The 16900-nt window shown below is 33.4% G+C and overlaps 1 long non-coding RNA gene and 1 pseudogene across 1 annotated transcript; one reads left to right on the top strand and one right to left on the bottom strand.

The window, feature by feature from the left end:
- The first annotated feature begins 635 nt into the window (after positions 1-635).
- Positions 636-2132, top strand: LOC145633127 (DEAD-box ATP-dependent RNA helicase 35A pseudogene; annotated as a pseudogene).
- Positions 2133-11933: 9801 nt separating this feature from the next.
- Positions 11934-13150, bottom strand: LOC145631011 (uncharacterized). Its single transcript, XR_014112323.1, has 2 exons — positions 12892-13150; positions 11934-12135 (listed from the first exon to the last, which is right to left on the bottom strand). It is a non-coding gene; the product is annotated as an uncharacterized LOC145631011 (long non-coding RNA).
- Between the last annotated feature and the right edge of the window lie 3750 nt (positions 13151-16900).

Genomic DNA, 16900 nt, shown 5'->3' with positions numbered 1-16900 from the left:
CATAATAGTGTATGCCTAATATTAGGACTCAAAGATAAATATTATCAGTTAACAAATTAAAAATATATCCTAATATAATTTTATATACATAGAACTTAGGGGGTATAAATAGCTTTTCATAGCTTTTTTTTATTTTTTTATTTTTTTTTTATTGAATCCTCTTCCCCCCCCCCCCCCCCCCCCAAAAAAAAAAAAAACTGTTAAGAAGGATATTTATATTGTGGGAGTATAAGTTGGTTAGAATTTGGATTTATTGTTTCCTTTGCTCCGATACCATGTTAATATTGAGATAATATAGAAGAATTAGAATTGTATTTCTTGATCATATAATTCCACCAACATAAATATTTATACAAGACTTCTCCTTGAGCTCCAAGGAAGAGATAAAATATCTTTTCCTAAGATAAGCTAGAAAATATATCTTACATAATAAAATAATATATCGTAAAGATAGTATCATATCTTTCCTAATATAAAGTTTTATGATTCCTAAAGATAGAGTTATAGTTTCCGTAGGATTAGGATTGCTTGTACTATATATATGTTATTCAATAACAATAACAATACAACTTTTGGTTTAGCTTGTTCAAATATTTTCAAAAACTCTTAAAGGTTTTTGTGCGTACATTGTGAATATGCTTATTTCCGGCTCAAAATGTCCTATATCGGTTCGCGAAGTAGCCAACGATACGTGCATGAAACCGCTTTGGACGGGGTGGAAACCTCCCTTGGCCCTTAGGAGAATGTCGAATAAACGGTGTGTGGCTATTCGGAAGCGCTGGCATATTAGTGTAGATGGTGATGATGTAGTAAAGCCGCCTATCAAGAATTTCAAGGAGATGAGGTTCCCTGAAGCTGTTTTACGGACCTTGGAAGAAAAGGGCATTGTTGAACCCACGACAATCCAAGGTCAAGGCCTTCCTGTTATTATGTCTGGTAGAGACATGATCGGTATCGCATCTATTGGTACGGGGAAGACAATGAGTTTTGTCCTTCCTCTGGTAATGATAGCTCTACAAGAGGAGAAGATGATGCCTATTGTTCCCTGGGAATGGTCATTTGGTCTGATAGTTTGCCCGTTAAGGGAGCTCGCAAGGCAGACTTACAAGGTTGTAGAGCAGTTTTTGACTCCGGCTGGATATCCAGAATTGAGGCCTCTCCTTTGCATAGGAGGAATGAATATGCGATCACAAGTGGAGGTTGCCAACAAGGGTGTACATATCGTTGTTGCCACTCCAGGGAGGCTCAACGATATGCTTTTAAAGAAGAAATTTAATCTCGATAATTGCAGATATTTGTGCTTGGATGAAGCCGATCGATTAGTCGATTTAGGATTTGAGGATGACATTAGAGTGGTGTTTGATCACTTCAAAGCTCAGAGGCAGACCGTCCTGTTCTCTGCCATTATGCCGACAAGGATCCAGAACTTTGCTAAAAGTGCACTGGTGAAGCCTATAGTTGTTAATGTTGGTCGACTTGGGGCTGCTAATCTTGATATCATCCAGGAAGTTGAGTATGTGAAACAGGATGCAAAATTAGTTCAACTCCTCGAGTGCTTGCAAAAGACCCCACCCCCAGTTGTCATATTTTCCGAGAACAAACTTGATGTAGACAATATCCACGATTATCTCCTACTCAAAGGATTTGATGCAGTTGCAATCCACGGTATCAAGGATCAACAAGAGATGGATTACGCGATAAAGGCTTTTAAATCCAGGAACAAAGATGTCTTAGTTGCCACTGATGTGGCCTCAAAAGGGCTGGATTTTCCTAATATCCAACATGTCATTAACTATGACATGCCCGCTGAGATTGACAATTATGTACACCGTATAGGTCGGACAGGAAGATGTGGAAATACAGGAACCACAACAACCTTCATAAATAATAGCCAAAGTGAGACTACACTGCTTGATCTAAAACACCTTCTCCTAGAAGCCAATCAGAGAGTACCTCTAGTATTGGCTCTACTTGATTTCCAAACAGAAGAAGAAACCACTGGATGTGCCTATTGTGGAGGCCTAGGTCATAGGACTCAAAACTGTCTAAAATTGGAGCATCAAAATAAGCAACTCCTAAATCTCAAACATGATTATTATTTTGGAGGTGGGGGTTATAGGGCAGAAATATAAATCCGGATTTTCAGTTCCCTCGTACTATATTACTTAACTATCTTCAATACTACAAGTTATCATTGTTTACGCATCTTACACCAGCATTCAATTACAAGAATTCCTGAACATTATGTCTCAGCAAGGTGGACAAAGATGGCTAAAGCTCATATATGGAAAAAAAAAAAAGGATGACAATGTAGTAGAAAATTCAACAGCAAGAGAGAAATTCATGTCTTGGCGTCACACAATGGCAAGAAAGAGCTACAATCTAATTCTGAAGTATCAACACCACATTGAGAATAAGTAATTCCTAACCAAATTTCTTAAGATAATTATCTCATATTACCCCAAAAAATTTTAGGCAACTTTGCCTGAAATCGAAGAGCATGAGCCACATTGAGAATGTGACGATGTTTACGTTCAACTCTACCATTTTGCTGAGCCAAGTAAACACACGACGTTTGATGCAAGATACCATTCTGTGCAAAGGACCCCAAACAGAGAAACTCTTGACCATTATCACTACGAACAGCTTTCACCTTACGACCAAATTGAGTTTTAGCAAAAGCACAAAACTCATGAATCAAATGTGACGATTCGTATTTTCCAACCATAAAAACACCCAAGTAGCACGAGAAAAATCATCAACAATGGTTAAGAAATACCGGGCACCACTACTAGACAATATCTTATTCGGACCCCAAATATCATAATGAATCAAATCAAATATACCAGATGTTGTATTCGTACTCAATGGAAAAGAATTGCGGGGTTGCTTCCCCATAAAACAAATGTCACAATCTAACGAACAACCAGAAGAACTACTATGACCATGAGTACTACGAGAAAAACCCGGAAGAGAACTAACCACTTACATCGATGGATGACCAAGACGTTTGTGCCATAAAAAACTCGCATATGAAATTACCACTTTGTTTGCCTGAGGATTCCGAGCACGAAACGACCGAAAAATACAGACTCCATCACACTGCTCGCTCGCTCCAATCAGGTTCCTCAAACTACGGTCCTGAATAATGCATAGCTTGTCAGTGAACATAACAAAATAGGATAGTTATTCTAACAGTTGAGACATAGACAACAAGTTGCATTTAAGAGCAGAAACATAAAGAATATTATCAAGAGTTAAATTATCAGACAGAATAAGTCTCCCTTCTTTTGTAGCAGTAGTGCTCTTCCTATTAGGCAAACCAACATGCGATGAAATATCAGATACATTAGTGAATAAGTCAATATTACCAGACATATGATTTGAAGCTCCAGTATCAATGAGTCAGTCGACAGAATTATAGGTGCGAACAGACGAAGAACTCGACCTCTAAACGACAGATAAAAGATCTCTTCCTTGCTCATCAGTGATAGTAGGAGGAACACTCCTACGATCTGTGTAAGTAACACGCTCAAAAGTTCGGTTAGATTGAGCCCCCATTGAAAAAGAACACCAATCTAGCTCAACAACGCACTACCTCAAACGATAGTGTAGGGAATATTTCAAGTATTATCCCAAACTTGAACCCCACTGTGATCATACACTAAAGTACGGTGGCGTCCAAAGGGAAAGAAGATAGAGCAAAAGAGTCGCCAACTAATTTTAGGAACTTGTAAAACGTTCACGAGGTGAAGGTTACACCCCTTAACGATCCATGAGATCGTCAACTGCAATAGGTTTGTAACCATGACTGGTAGTTCGGGGATGAAGATACAAATCCAACCTAAAAGAGATTGAACCTGCCCTAATAATAGGCCTCTACTTTATTCTGATCGTATTCATGTGCGCTTTCTGACTAACATGCAATCAATAGGATTAACCCTAAACCTGTTTAATCTATGTTGGTTGAATATTAATGCACAAATAAAACTATTATTGGCGATCACTTGAATTATAATCAAATTAACCCTAAACAAGATTATTAATTATCTTATTAAGCGTGATTACAAGTACAAATTCCCTTTAAACATGCATAAAAGGTGTGATCAAGCAATAACAATAAATATATATCAAGCAGCATAATAATAATAAATCATAATTATAATAATAAATCATAATTATAATAATAAATCATAATAATCATATTAAAGCATAATAATAGCAAGATCCTAGCATGATACTAATAAGATTAATAACAAACCCTAGCATGTCACTAAACATCAAAGATCAAATATATAGCCCTAACATGCTATTAGGAAAGAATATAAGAAGTATCATAGGAATCATAATAGGCATATTTGATATTATAACCTTTTCCCTAAACATAAAAGTAGGAATCATTGTTGTCATTCAAAACATGAAGCATCCTAACATGATACTAGGAATCATAATAACAACCTAGACATGATTTCTATATCATAATATCAATAAAATCAATTAAAGCACTTACTTGGATGCCTCGTACCTCTTTCTAATAACAAAATACACACGTTAGTAACTTCAAGGAAAATAATAAAATTAAATAATTAAATTAAATAATAATTGAAAGAGAGATTTGGGACCAAACCCTCAGAAATTAAACCTTTCACATCTAGGGCGTAGGCAACTTCGAATTATGCTAGGTGTTTCTAGGTCTTATGAATGCGGAATTTTGTGTAAAGAGAGAGAAAGAAAGCCTTAGCTTCGAGAGAGAAGAGAATAGAGATGATTATAGGTTGTTGGTTGTAGATTAGAGATGGGAATTGATTATTGAAAACGGAGTTTTTAGGAGGATATTTATAGAGAAAATCAGCCAAAAAGATAGAAAATCGAACCAGAGTTCTGACGTGAAAAAACAATGTTAGCGCCAGACGTTAACGCTAGCGCCAGGCGCCAAGCTTAGCGCCAGGCGCTAATGCTGGCTTTAGACGCTAATTAGTTTTTTGACGCGTTTTCTTAAATCAGATAAAATTTAACCATACAGGAGGATAAAATCGTATTTTCCTCAAAAACACTCTTTTATTCCAAAAAGTCAACAAAAGTCAATTTATCAATGCTAATTGAATTAGGAATGAAAAGAACCTTCTAGAAGAATCTAGAAGACTAAAACCATTCCTAATTGCATTAGGAATGATAAATCCATATTAGGCCCTCCTCTAGATCATTGGGCCGAATATAAGGCTCAAACCAAGCCCAGTTTAGTAATTTGGCCATAATTTCCTCAATATTCATCAGAATTGGGCTTATAATATATCGTTGGAAAGCTCTTTTCAAGCCCTATCCAACTACACTATTATTGGACCCATATCATGGACCAAACAAACTGGATTGACTGTTTTCTTAAAATAGTTTTTCAAAAACAGAGAGAAGAGAAAAGAAATTAAAACTATCCGTAACACTAGACTTTCCACACTTTCACTTCATTCGATTATGATTCGACGTGAAAGGTAATTATCACCGGGTTTAATTTTGGGGAGACACAAATGGGTGTCTACAGATAGCCAAAAACCAAGGACCACAATGGAGCACCAACAAACCTCACGCACCCAAAAAAAAAAAAAAAATCACCAAAGTCAATCAATCAACCACCAAATACCACTACAACATACAAACCAAGAGAACAAACTAAGAGATACCCAACGTACTCCCCCAAAATTAACGGTAGCAAGTATAAAAAACAAATTAAGATCCACTAATAATTATATCCTTGAATAAATAAGGAAACACAAACCAACTAGTGGAATCAACCTACCCAACTTGCAACCTAAAAACAATAGTGAGCGAGAGCAACAAATAACGTGGCAAAACTACTAATTATGGTTGCTTTCAAATAAATAAAAGCAAGCAATGATAAAAATTAAAACTCCAACAATAGCTTACCCACACACGAGGCAAACTACACACACCAAAGACGAATAAAGAGAGAAACTCGCAACACACAAACTACCTACACACAGTGGCGGAGCCAGGGGGGCTGGCGTGGGCCATGGGGGAGCCCATGGCTGTAAATAATTATTAGAAGTAGCAGTAAGTTTCACATATTACGGGCCTGTTCATATTTACTTATTTTCAGTTCAGTTCAGTTCAGTTCAGTTAAGCTCCAATCAGTTCAGTTCAGTTCAGTTCCAATCAGTTCAGTTCAGTTCAGTTCAGTTCAGCTCTTAATTTCCCTCTCTCATAAAATATTCATTTCAGCTTAGTTCAGTTCAGTTCAGTTCAGCTCCAATCAGTTCAGTTCAGTTCAGTTCAGTTCAGCTCAGTTTAGTAAATATGAACAGGCCCTACGTTGTAGAGGAGATGGTTGTGTTAGGTTGCATTATTCACTTTGCCTTCCTCATCTTGGGTTTGAATCCTATGTCTTGCATATTTTTTATTCAATTTTGCTTTATTGCACTCACCACTTGTAGGTTTGTAGCTATAGTAAATAAGAGTAGTATCTAGTTTGTGGTCTTTGGGCATTTGTCTCCCTAAGATATTTCCAAAATGTACTCAACTCAAAGTTTTACTTTATTAAAAATAATTGGTTTTACTCATTTAATTTATATTGTTCTAGAATACAAAATTATTGTTTCTTAAATTATTAAATTTTAAATAATACTCGCAAGTATATATCATATCGATTGTTTTTTTTTTTTTTTTTTTTTTTTTTTGTGTGTGTGTGTGTATGAGAATGAGATATGAGTACATACATAAGAATGGGCCTCCCCTAACAAAAAAATTATGGCTCCACATACACACACCAGCAGCACGCAACTCAGCGCACCACACACACGAGTAGCACCATGCAGACGAACGATACCACACAATAGCACACCACAAGAGCAGCGCACCTCAACACGCACCACACAACACAACGCAGCACACAACCTCACGCACCAACAGCCCACGAAACAACAAACAGAAGCAACAGGACAACAACAACAAAACAGAAGCAACGAGAAACCACACACACGTAGCACACACTGTCGCACACACACACACTTTGCGCACAGCACCAAGCACCACAAACCAGCACACCGCCCTGGCAGCGCACAACAAAAACTGCACAACACGTACAACAAAACCAAACAGCCACAACACCTCACTCGAAGCACTGCAACTCAGTACGCACAAACCAGTCAATAAAAAAAATCAAACCCAAACAAAAAATAAATTAGGGTTTGTGAGCCCTAATTTCGATCAAACAAAATTTGTGTAATTAACAAAAAAAAAAAAAAAAAAAAGAATTGAAGCCTGAACCTCACAAACAAACAATTAATTGCGGAATTAAATCAAGAACTAACCAAGATCTAATTAAATCTCTAGAAATTAGAGAGGCCTGATACCATGTTAAATTCAAGAATATTGTAGAGAACGGTTTAATCTTTTGCATTGATAATACTCACATATATATACACAATACAATCGGAAAAATAACTTGCCTAAAACTCCTAACAAGATAAACTTAATATAAATACAATATTAACAAAATATAACCACATCGACTCTAATACCATTCACAATGCATCAGATGAGGCATGCTCACCCAACCAATGGTGAGGCGCGCTTGAATTTTTAGAGCCGGATGATTCCGGATGATATGATCAATTGTCTACATGATATCAGTAATTATATTGCAGCGGCTTGATTATTAATATTTTTTAAATATTCCCTTTGTCTCCTTTTGATAGTTACTTATGCCAATTTAGGTGACCCAAAATGTTAGTCACATTTGCACTGTGTTTGGATATAAAGAAATGGAGGGAAGGGAAGAGAACAGAAATGGAAGGATGCATCATCCTTTTTTGGATAGCTAATGCAAGGAGGGAATTGAAAGGATTCATTTTCCTTCCCCTTTTAATAAACTAAATCTCTCTATTGGAGAGATTTGGAAGGAAAATAGAAGCTCCCTTCTCCCCCCCCCCCCCCTCAACTCCCTTTCCCTTCCCTCTTTTCCTTCCCCTCCCTTTCCTTTCACTATTGTTATCCAAACATAGTGTTGATTTTTTCAAATACCATTAATATTATGTTTTTACCAAAATTCTCTCCCATTTGCAAAAATATTTAAGCAAATTTAACTTTCCCATGTAAATTTTACTTTCCCATGTACTTTAATTACTTTCTCTCTCTACTTTTTATTCCTAATTTAAATTTACTTTTACAATGTACTTTTGCTACTTCTTATTTATGTTTATTAATTCCCGTGATTTTCTACCAAAAGTGACTATCAAAAGGGGATGGAGGGAGTATAATTTTGTTATATTCTTGTGTTCGCTGGATAATGTTATTCATTGTCCCAATGATACGCTTAATTGTCTGGATTAGTAGTCGTGGGATGATATTGTTTAATACTACGTATACTTTTGTATAGCCTTGATGATATAATCCGTTTATAGGATGATATGATTAATTGGTTAGACGATATAGTGAAGGAAAAATTGTAAAAAATAATACAAACTTTGAGTGGTCCGCCAAAAACAAGTCAATCTTTTGATTATTTTTAAATAATACAACCTTTACCTAGTATCCGCTTTAAACAATTTGACCGGCTATTAACTTGATTAATTGGTTATATGGGCACGTGTCATTGTTTGATTGGTTTGAAAATTTTATTTGTTTTTAAAAATTTATTTAATGTTTTAATTTTTAAAAGATAATTATTTTTTTTATTTTTAATAAAAAATTCCCCTACCATCTTCCCCACCATCCACTGGTTGTGACCCCTTTCCCCTTCCCTTGCGCCTGCTAGGACAACCTCCCACCCTTCGACGTCTGCCGCGGCGAAATCTCCCTTCTCCTACGCCGGCGTCGACCACGCTTCCCCCCAATCGCGCGCTTCCCTCTTCCTCATGAACCACCAACTCTCTTCTCAATTCCCCTTTCCTTTACTTACAAAACCCCCTGAAATCCATTCCCCACCCTTGAAAACCCTAACTGAAACCGTCGCCAATGGTTGGAGAGGACTGGTTAGGGTTTTTCGAGGGTGGAGGATTGGTTTAGGGAGTTTCGTGGGTGAGGGAGAAGGGTTTTGAGGAGGGGATTTGTGGTTCAAGGGAGGAGGAAAAGGACAACGCCTCGGAACCGCTACCGGGAAGCTAGGGTTTTGGAGCAACTGGCGGGAGGGGTTTTGGCAGAGCTCTAGGAAGGGGTATGGGTGGCAGCCGATGGCTGGTGGGGGATTTTTAATTTTTTTTTTTTTATTTTTAATCATAATTAAAGTATTAATTAAGAGATAATTAGAGTGTTAAATGAATTTATAAAAATAAAATAAAATTGTAAACCAGTCATTCATGTTGCAGGTAAAATATCTTGTTTAAAGCGAACACCCCGAAAGTTTGTATTATTTAAAAATAATCAAAAGATTGACTTATTTTTGGCAGATCGTACAAAGTTTGTATTATTTTTGATAATTTTTCCTACAGTTAATTGCTTAGATGATATGATTAATTATATAATGATATCAAAATTTACAAGTTTGTTGACATCTAAATTATTTTTTGAAATTCTTGTCTTGGATGGATGATGTCATTCATTGCGTAGAATCAATATACTATATGGATAATATTAGTAGTCGTGGGAAGATAGTTTTTATTTTTATTTTTTATATTCTTTTGTATAGCCATGATGATATAATTCGTTGCTTTGATCATATGATTAATTAGCTAGATGATATGGTTAATTGTTTGAAAGATGTGATCAATTATCAGGGTAATATTAGTAATTGTGGAATTATATTTTTTGATATAATTAAGTTATTTACATCTATTTGTTTAGACTAGATGACATTATTCATTGGTTTAATGATATAATCAATTATATATCTAGATGATATCATGAATTGTATATGCATGCTGATATCATATATTGATTGTCTAAATGATATGACATGATAATTAACTTGGGTTATGCAAAGTATCATTTATAATAATAATAATAATAATAATTTATATCTATACTTATATATTAAAAAGCGTTCCTAAAACAAAATATGTTTTACGTGTCACCTTTTTCAAATTTGACATGTCAGCAATATGCGCCACATGTGATTATAAACATGACATGTCACTTTCAAATGTATTAGGGTTGCATCTAAAAAATGCTTATAACAAAACTTGAACTCAAGACCAACAAGCCTTAAGTTAAGTGTCTTACCATCTTAGCCATTTATTAATTGTGTTTTTTTAATCCAACAAAATAATAGTTAAATTAGATAAGTTAATTTGTGTCTTATTATACTATTTGTTTCCATTTTGTAATGATTGAGTTTGACAACTAAAAAATGCTTATATCAAGATTTAAAATCGAAACCAACAAGTCTTACTATCTAAGCAGTCAAATTTGATTAGCAAATTAAACAAGTACAAATTAGTAAGCCGGAGCATCGCTCGAGCCACACACTAGTGATATTATTAAAACACAAATGGACAACATTATATCGCCAGGTGTCATTGTTCCCTCAATGAGGGTTTGCGCCATATCATCGTTATGTATCATCCTTACGTGTCACCCTATGTATCGTCACTCAAAACTCTTCATATGTGTAACCTTCATAATTAATTTTCTTGTAAAATGTAACTTCTAAATAATTGCACATTAAACTACAATTTCATTTGTAAGAAAGCAATTACATACTGATGGTTGTTTCCTTGGATGCTATTTTTCTATATTCAACACCAAATAAGAAATTATACATAGTAATATCTACAAGTATTTAAGTTAAACTTAAGGTAAATTCAATATCCGAGGCATCGCTCGAGCTACAATAGTTATATATTTATTTGGATGATATCATTCATTGACTATATTATATTATTTATTATTTGCATGATATCATTAATTATTTGGTTGATATCATTCATTGAGTGGTTGATATGGTATGATAATTTATCTAGATGATATAATTATCATTAGGATGATATCCTTAACCGTCTAGACTATATGATAATCAATTATCTCGATGATTTTAGTATTTGTGGGATTATTTTTTGTAATACTATTTAGTTTTATTCTTTTGTTTAGGCTAAATAGGCTTATGGTATATCATTGGAAAATTCATTTCAAGGGTTATTCAACCACGTAAAAATTAAGAAGCAAGAAAATCATATTTGCTCGATTTTGGGCTGTAGACCTGCAGTCACGAAATGAGAAAATTAGGTAAAGGTTGATGGATTTTGCGCTAAGAAATGAGTTTGGTTTATTGTAAAATGGCTAAAATGGATTAAGAAATGATAGTGGGCTAGAACAAAGGGGCAATTCAAGTAAATCTTAGATGCATCACGCGGCCTAAATTAAATTAGGCGATGAAGGTAGTTTCATCATCGGACTATATTTGGGGAGACATTTCTAGGCAGTGTCTACATCTATTCTCCTCAATCAATTGTCCTAACGTTATAGCAGTCGAAAAGTTGGAATAGACTAGGTAATATTTAAAATGGTTCAGACAAACAATAGTTAATTACAACATTTTTTGACGAAGGGGTCTATCAATCTGTTGTAGCCATTAAGAAAATATTCGTCTAATTTTTCTTGTTAAAGATTAACCTTTTTTTGACATGGACATATCGTTATTTATCAAACAGTTTGTACTATACTAATATCACTACGTGAAAAAATGAATTTGGCATCGGTTCAAACCCGGCCTAAGGCACCGGTTTGAACCGGTGCCTATGTGGGGGGTGCCAAAAAGGGGTTTAAAAAGGCACTGGTTCAAACCAGTGCCAAAAATCAAAATTGGCACCGGTTAACCGGTGCCAAAAAGGCCCACAGAAAATTATTTCAAAGCTTTTGGCACCGATTAACCGGTGCCAAAAAACCCCCCAAAATCATTTTTTTTTTGTCGTCATTTCTCACTTAAAAATCAAATTGACTAAAATAAATAAGAACAACAACATATGAATCGAATATCATTGAATATAGCCGAAATTTACAGTATGTAATCAAGAAAAAATTACAATATACAAATTATAAAATTAAACAATTACAACATATAAATAAATAAAAAAGAACTACAATATAAATCCCAAAAAAATATTACAACATCACAATAAAAAAAAAACCCAAACATCTAAATCAATATTCTTGATTCTTGATTCTTCAATTATGTGCAATATTTTGGGCCTGCAAAGCAAATAGTAATGTATTAGCTGCGAAATTAGTTAAAAACCCAGAAATTTAAAAAAAAATCGAAAAAATTAAAATCGAAAAAAAATTAAAACGCAAAAAATCGAAAAAATTAAAATCGAAAATTAGTTAAAACCTAGAAAATACAGAAAATGAAGAAAAAATTAAATTAAAACCCAGAAAATCGAAAAAAAATTAAAACCCAGAAAATAAAAAAAAAATCCAAAAAAAATTAAAATCGAAAATTAGTTAAAAACCCAGAAAATTAAAAAAAAAATCGAAAAAATTAAAATCGAAAAAAAAATTAAAACCTATTAAATCGAAAAAATTAAAATCAAATATTAGTTAAAACCCAGAAAATCGAGAAAATCCAGAAAATGAAGAAAAAATTAAATTAAAACCCAGAAAATCGAAAAAAATTAAAACCCAGAAAATAAAAAAAAAATCAAAAAAAATTAAAATCGAAAATTAGTTAAAATCGAAAAACAAATAATAATCGAAAAATGAATCAAAATCGAAAAACAATAATAATACCCAGAAATGAAATCGAAAAACAAAACCCAAAAATGAAATCGAAAAACAATTACCCAGAAATGAAATCGAAAAACAAATACCCAAAAATGAAATCGAAAACAAATACCCATAATTCGAAGAAAAATAACCCAGAAAATCGAAAAAAAAAACCTATTAAAATCGAATAAAAATGAACAGAAATAAAAAATAATAATCAAAATAAAATTAAAAAAAAAATACCAAGAAATCGATTGAAAGAAGTGAGGACGGTGTTGCATGTTGGAAGGAGATGAGGGAGAAGGAGATGAGGGAAGAGAAATAGAAGGAGGACGGAGAAGGAGGACGGAGAAGGAGATCGAGTAAGAGGAGGAGAGGAGAGAGAAAGAGGAAGAGAGGAAGAGAGGAGGAGAGAGAAAGAGAAACGGCTAAATGAGCTAATGTGTTAGGGTTGGGGGCTTTTATATGGGCCGCTTTTTTTTTTTTTTTTTTTTTTAATATTTAATGGCACCGGTTCACTTCAAACCGGTGCCCTTTTATGTTTTTGCCACCGGTTTGAAGTGAACCGGTGCCATATATCCTGGTTCAACTTCCCACCAAATTTTAAGGCCATTTTTGGCACGGGTTTGGTCTGAACCGGTGCCAATTAGGGGGTGACTTTTTGATTTTTTCTACTAGTGTATAAACTAAAAAAACGAAACTTGAACCAAACCTAAAATAAGGGGCACAAACTACACTCAAACCCCCCTATAAGGGCACTTATTGCACTGATAAAATGTAGTTTTATCGAGTTCTATAACAAAAAATAAAGTCAATAAAGAGTAGTGGTGAATGTAACATATTTATAAGTGGGTTCAAATTATCAAAAACTAACTTTTAATCAAATATAAATTAAATAACTTTATTAATATAAATCATTAAGAAAATTAAAAATACATATACTTTCTAATGACATAAAACAATAATAATTCGGTAAGAAATAAAAATGAAAAATAATTATACTTTTATTTTGTAAGTCATTACGAAAGTATATGTAATTTTTTTTTTTATGCTTAAAGGATTAATACATAGTTTGTTTTTGTAAAATGTTTCCATAATATATATTTATACTAAATTTATTTTTGTGTGATTGTAGACACCCATTTGTGTCTCCCCAAAACCAAACCCGGTGATGAGTGCCTTTCACGTCGAATCATAATCGAATGAAACGAAGTGTGGAAAGGTCTAGTGTTGCGGAAAGTTTTATTTCTTTTCTCTTCTCCCTGATTTTGAAAACTTTATTTTAAGAAAACAGCCAATCCAGTTTTTTTGGTCCATGATATGGGTCCAATAGTGGTGTAGTTGGATAGGGCTTGCAAAGACCTTTCCAACGATATATTATAAGCCCAATTCCGATGAATATTGAGGAAATTATGGCCAATTTACTAAACTGGGCCCGGTTTGAGCTTTATGTACGGCCTAATGATCTAGGGGAGGGCCTAATATAATTTATCATTCCTAATGCAATTAGGAATGGTTTTAGTCTTCTAGAACATTCTAGAAGGTTCTTTTCATTCCTAATTCAATTAGGACTCTTCAGAGTTTTAATCAAGATCAAATAACTTTTCGATTGGAATTATATTATTTTATCTTCCAGTACAGGAAATTTATCAGATTTTCGAAAACGCGTTGAAAACCACTTTGGCGTCCAACCCCAGGCCTTGGCGCCTGGAACCAGGATTGGCGCCAGGCGCTAGCCACTGGTGCTGGCGCCAACTAGCCAGGGCTGGCGCCAATGTTGATTTTCGATCTTCAGACTCTGTTTTGTTAAATTATCTTTTTTTGGATGATTTTCTCTATAAATATCGTATCAAAAACTCCGTTTTCAATCATCAACTCTCTTCATTCACCAACTATCTTCATCATTCATCAATTCTTTTAATTCATTCTCTTCATCTTCAATCAAATCATTCATTCATTCATTAACTTTCAATAATATTAATACTTTGCTTTTTAATACAAAATTCCGCATTCACAAGATCTAGAAACACCTAGCCATATTCGAAGTTGCCTTCGCCCTAGACGTGAAAGATTTAATTTCTGAAGGTTTGGTCCCAAATCTCTCTTTCAATTATTTAATTTAATTGCTTTGATTATTGTTTTTTCCTTGAAGTTACTAACGTGTGTATTTTGTTATTAGAAAGAGGTACGAAGCATCAAAGTAAGTACTTTAATTGGTTTAATTGATATTATGATGTAGATATCATGTTTACATTGTTATTATGATATTCCTAGTATCATGTTTAGGGTAATTTTAATATTAAATATGATTAAAAGTACGATGCTTCCTATTTTCTTCCTAATATTTATAATTGCTAGTATCATGTTAGGGTTAAAGATTTGATTTTTATTGCTTAGTGACATGCTAGGGTTTGTTATTAATCTTGTTAGTATCATGCCTAGGATCTTGCTATGTTCATTGTGCTTTAATATTAACATGAACATGATTATGATTATAATTGTTATAATTTATGATGATTATGAATATTATTATTATTATTATTATTATTATTATTATTATTATTATTATTATTATTATTATTATTATTATTATTTTGATGATGATTATTTTATTTATGATGATTATTATTATTATTATAATGATTTATTATTCATGATATTATTTATTATGTTGCTTGATTATTTATTCTTTATTGCCTGATCACCTTTATTGCATGTTTAAAGGGAATTTGTACTTGTAATCATGCTTAATAAGATAATTAATAATCTTGTTTAGGGTTAATGTGATTATAAATTCAAGTGATCGCCAATAATAGTTTATTTGTGCATTAAATTCAACCAACATAGATTAAACAGGTTTAGGGTTAACCTATTGATTGTATGTTAATCAGAAAGCGCACATGAATACGAGCAGAATAAAGTAGAGGCCTATTATTAGGGCAGGTTCAATCTCTTTTAGGTTGGATTTGTACCATCATCCCCGAACCCTATTTTGGTTCATGACCTTATGGAGTTGACGATCTCTTGGATCGTTAAGGGGTGTAATCTTCACCTCGTGAACGGTTTACAAGTTCCTTAAAAACTTGTTGGCGACTCTTTTGCTCTATCTTCTTCCCTTTTGGACGCCATCGTACTTTAGTGTATGATCACAGTGGGGTTCAAGCTAGTGGGATTTTAAAGGCTTGAAATTATTCCCTACAGTTTTTGGCGACTCCACTGGGGAGGATTTCTATTTTAATTCCTGAATTTGTTTCGGCAATGATCTAGAATGAGTGGATGAGACTCGAAAAGTTCTAAGTATTTCATGTGCGTAATTTTGATTAACATTATTGTCATATGCATAAAAAGGTTCTCATTGGAAAGACCATCCGTAATGAGTCAAAAATATAGGATTTTACACGTAGGAAATTTGAGAAATGTCTTTCACAACTAGGACTGAAATAACACCACGCGAAACTGGAAGATTTTATTGAGCACAGAAAGCTGCTGAGGCATGTGGGAAGTAGCGTCAGGGGCCAGAGCTTGGCGCCACACTTTTAGCCGTAGCGCCAGACTCCAGTATTGGCGCCAGGCGCTACAGTTAAAAGTTGGCGCAAGTCTCTGTTTGCTGGCGCCAATTTCCCCTAGTACCGAGCCAGAAATATGCGTTCTAATTTCGACCGGTTTTTCGTATTGTTTGCTCGATCCTACTTCCTGATTGAATTTTTTCTCACTTTTCTGAAACCCATATGTGTTCTACATATGGACATAACCCTCTGTGTTTGGATTAAATTTCTACTATCAAAATATAAATATTAAAATTAATTTAAACTTGTAAATCTAATTTATTAATTAAAATGTATTTCTCTTTTATATGTTAAAATGTAGTTGTAAATATTTTAAGGAAAATATTGTAATTCCAATGCTAACAAAAACATACAGTTATATGTAAACTATTTTTTTTAATATCAAGATTATATATATATATATATATATATATATATATATATATATATATATATATATAATCTATTAGATATATATATTAACAAATTACGTTATATGTAAACTATTATATAATTTAGATTAACAAATTACGTTAAATTATTTATAAATTAATATATATATATATATATATATATATATATATATATATATATATATATATATATATATATATATATATTAATTTATAAATAATTTAACGTAATTTGTTAATCTAAATTATATAATTAAAGAATATATTTTTGTCTATTAAAAGTAGACTAAGTTG

This window comes from Chenopodium album, chromosome 5 (assembly GCF_948465745.1).
Source record: "Chenopodium album chromosome 5, dcCheAlbu1.1, whole genome shotgun sequence".
NCBI lineage: Eukaryota > Viridiplantae > Streptophyta > Magnoliopsida > Caryophyllales > Amaranthaceae > Chenopodium > Chenopodium album.
This window is presented reverse-complemented; position numbering and strand designations above follow the sequence as displayed.